The sequence below is a fragment of the Solanum dulcamara genome, chromosome 5 (genome assembly GCF_947179165.1).
Source record: "Solanum dulcamara chromosome 5, daSolDulc1.2, whole genome shotgun sequence".
Classification (NCBI taxonomy): domain Eukaryota; kingdom Viridiplantae; phylum Streptophyta; class Magnoliopsida; order Solanales; family Solanaceae; genus Solanum; species Solanum dulcamara.
In genome coordinates, this window is record NC_077241.1 from 72,287,883 (window position 1) to 72,292,443 (window position 4,561).

General features: G+C 26.4%; 1 non-coding gene across 1 annotated transcript; it reads right to left on the reverse strand.

Annotated features, from left to right (window-relative positions):
• Positions 1-4,487: 4,487 nt before the first annotated feature.
• On the reverse strand, positions 4,488-4,561 carry TRNAT-AGU (transfer RNA threonine (anticodon AGU)). The gene has a single exon. It is a non-coding gene; the product is annotated as a tRNA-Thr (tRNA).

Genomic DNA, 4,561 nt, shown 5'->3' on the forward strand with positions numbered 1-4,561 from the left:
GTTGTAAATCAAATTTAATCTATCTAGCTATATCTATATCAATGCATCAAACATATTACCCTACCCTACTATAGTCAAAATTATCTTTTACTATTTTCGTCAAATAAAATTATAATTATACATAAACACTAATAATATAATATTCTAAAAGTTTCCCAAAAAAAAATGCCCTAAAATTCTTAGCTTCCACGATATCCAAAAGCTTCTAACAACTAAGAACTCCAAAAATCAAAAATAAAGAAGAAGACATATGAATTAGGTAATAAATAACTATATATAGCTAACTTTATATAACGCTTTATACAAATTCTCAAATATTTAGGACTTTAATTAGTACCTGATATGTTTGGACTTCAAAATTAACTAATTTTACGTATTAAATTTTTTCTTAATTGATATATTAATTTTATGCATTAGATTTATTATTATTTGATTTATATAGGTCCTTAAAAATGTTGTTTGAAATTTTTAGTCCTTCATTAAAAGATTATGCTTTAGATAAAATCGTCTTTTCACATTTTTTGTCAAATTATTGTTTAATTATATTTATAATATTTATTCTGAAAATATATAAGAAGAATTTTGATAAAATAAGAACTTTTAAACTGTCAAAAGACTTCTAAAATATATGATAAGAGATATTGAAATAATTAATTGGAGAATTAATGTCGATAGTTTTCTTCTAAAATATATAAGGAGAACCTGAGAAAATATTAGGACAATAATATCAGTATTTTTTTTTTAAAAAAAAAATAACTATCGATTTCAAATCAAACCCTGTTCACAGGTTACACTCACGCATGATTTTCTTCATTGCGGGAGAGGATTTGGACCAGAGATTCTTCTTTAGTAGAAATATTAAATTAGTAATAAGTTTTCTACTCAAAAATAAAAGACTTTCTCGGTACATTAAGTAAAAATAGGCACATGCAAGAAGACATAACATTAAAATTGCAAGTTTTACCCCCCCAAAAAAAAGCACAACAAAAAATTATTTCCGAAAAAAACAATCTATCACGAAAATAAAAGTAAAAAGTACTCAAGTTCTCAATGATATTAAATTATCTTTCTTGCAATGTCTATTCTACTAATCCCCATTTTATTTTATGTGTCATCAATTAACTTGATACGGTATTTAAAAAAAAAAAGGAAGATTTTTGAAATTTATGGTCTAAAACAATTTTTAGATATTTGTGTTGTTGCAAATCATTTCAGTAAGGTAAAAAAAAAGTTTTAGAGTTAAAATATTTTTAATTATATTAAGATGACATTCTTTTTGAAATGGACTAAAAAAAAGATGTCACATAAAATAGAACAGATAGAGTATATAAATTAAGTTTATATTAACTTTAACATATATTTTAGAACTTCTTAATTATTAATCTTTTAATACATTTTATCATATATTTTAAGACTCCTTAATTATTAATTCTTCTAATAGTCTTATATATTATTTAGGACATTTTAATTTAATACAAAAAATAATAGGCGTACCAATTTAGATTTACAAAGGCTTCTGCATAAATTTGGAGTCATGATTACGTCATCTTAAATATATACAAATTTAATTGACCTTCTTCCTACATAATTTAAGTCTACATATTAAATTGTACAAAAACAAATTCCCCCCTATTATATTAATAATAATTGAGAGGAAAATGACGAAAAGACAATTATATCTAAAACGAAGTCTTTTAATAAAAGATAAAAAGTGATAATTGATGTCGCTACTAATTAAACTAAAATATTAGTGAGAAGATAGTTTTGTCGATATTAATAATCTTTTTAGTAAAAAAATACAGTATCAACTATATATTTTTATATTTTTATTGATGAATTCATAAGCATTATACATTTGCGGGTAAAAAAGAATTTCATAGTTAATTTAACTTTATTTAGTGACGAAACACCAAATCATTCAAACAAACGCCATATGTATTTTAACGTCAATTATTTTTAAAAATATTTTTTATATACGTTTTTTATTAATTGACGCAATGCACAACTCTACACTAGTTATATTATAAACAAACCACAAGTTCATTCCCCAAATAAATATGAAACTCTAACACCCCTTCACATTTAGGCCTAACTGAATCGTGAATACTGAATAATGAGTCCAAACAAAAATAGATTTAACTTTAATACCATAATAAATTGATTTTGGACCTAACTTACACAGTTACACTTAAAAGTTCAACAATTTAGATCGAGCCTCAGTAAGGTTCACCAAAAAGGTAAAACGCTTCTTATCGTCGATTTTTTCATATCTTATATATATTCAAAGATCTAATTTTTAATCATTCTATTGTATCATATGAACATGTATATGTATTTTGGTGGTCCACATAACAAAAGCGCATATGAATAAAGTGAAAATATGAAGAATGAAGAAAAATGTGGAATCGACTAAGGACACGTGGCAAATGGTCAATGCAGACATTCCTCCTCAAGTTTTGCCATAAAATCTGCCGTTGATTAAAAAATCAGTAATTTGGATTGGATTACTACTAAGTACTTACTAATCATGGCCTTAATCCCACCAAATTTTTGTGTCATTTATCATTTTATCTAAGGAAAAAGTTCTAGTGGGATCAATAAAATTGACAGACGGAGTAATTTTGACTACCCCATTCGGTCAAAAATAAAATATTAGGGAAACATTAAAAAATATCTTGGGCAACAAATATTTTAAGTAAAATAATATTTTTTTTTATCCTCAATCCTGTTGGATTTTTTAAACCTAATTATTCTTTCGAATAAAATTTATGCCCAATTATCCCTTACTCTCAATTCCTTCTTTTTAATTGTCGAAATGCATATTAATGAACAAATGATTGTGGAGTATGGTAAGACGTAAGTCATCAGATCAAATTCGATAAGGGGCTTTGTAAAACTCAAAGGAAACTGAATGGAATTCATAACTGTCTCAAAGAAGAAGCAATGACGGTATCTGGGGAATAAGCATCGGCTAACTCTGTGCCAGCAGCCGCGGTGATACAGAGGATGCAAGCGTTATCCGAAATGATTGGACGTAAAGCGTCTGTAGGTGGCTTTTTAAGTCCGCCGTCAAATCTCAGGGCTCAACCCTGGACAGGCGGTGAAAACTAGTTCAAATTTGAGCAATTTTTTCTCTCTATCTACCTATCGTATTCATGACTTTTAAGTCATAACGAAGTTCAATTATCAAAATACAAAAGTTTATTGTACTAAAATAAATATTTGTTTTTACTTATTTGATTTAAAAAATTTAAAAATAATTTATTAATTTAATTAATTTCTAACTTAAAAAATATGCTAAATCAATAAGATGAACGGATGATATACTTGTCAATTTCAAAGATTCTACAATGCTTAGACAGCTAATTTAATTCTTCAAGGTATATTGTGATAATCACAAGCTCTTAAATTTGTTCAAATTAACTTAATTTTTTTCGTGCAAATATTAATTATTTGGTAATTAAGACTACTACAATTTAGAATCAGCAGCTTTTATAATGCGGGCTAAATTTTAAAACAATAGTTTAGGGCAAAGAAGGAAAAGAAACTAGAGAGCCGTTGTAAATTCTGATTAAAATATGTGAATAGTGCAAAATTCAGAGTTGAATATTCTCTTTTTTTTTCAGCCGAAAGATGGTACTTTTTTTCAACACACTTTCCTCCTTCTATCTAATTTTATATAATTTTAAAAAACTCAAATTCATTTAGCCACGATAACAATATATATATATATATATATATATATATATATATTGTAAATTATAATAATATATTCGATGAAATATTAAAAAATAAAGTGTGTGTAAGTCTTATTTCTACTTCATTGAGATAGAAAAACTGTTTTCTAAAGACTCTCTTCAAAGAGAGCAAATCACAGTAGTTATAGAAAAAAAAACATGAAAATTGATAAAAAAAGCAGTAGATGATAACATATATCAAAATTAAGAAATTATAAGAAAAAAGATTAATACTATGATAAACACAGTGTTCCACCACATCTAGAGCCCGTTTGGATGGACTTAAAAAAATAATTTTTATGTATGAAGTACTTTTAGAATTTTGAAGTGCTGAAAGTTATTTTTATAAATAAGCAGTTGAGTGTTTGGATAAAAGTGCTTAAATGAGGAAAATGATGTGAATTTTAGGGTTAAAAGAATAAAAATGGTAGTTTGGAAATTTAGTTAAAATATAAGGGATATAAAAGTAATTTCTATGGTCAAAGAAAATGACTTTAAGCACTTAGAAAAAAAAAGTTAGAAATCCTAACTTTTTATTTTTGACTGACTTTAAGAACTTTATGGCTTAAAGTTATCATTAGACAAACACGTCCAAAAGCTAAAAAGGGATTTTAAGTTGGTTTTGACCATCCAAACGGGTCCCAATCATGTCTAAAAGTAAGACAATGCTCAATTTAGATGCTATGAAATTTATTTAAAATTTAAAAACTGTCAAAATTTGATAAAAAGTCATATGACTTGAAGTTTGGATGCTCTTGTTGAGAGTCGAACTCAAGACCTCCCGCTTACTAAACGGGTGCTCTAACCAACTGAGCTACAAGAGC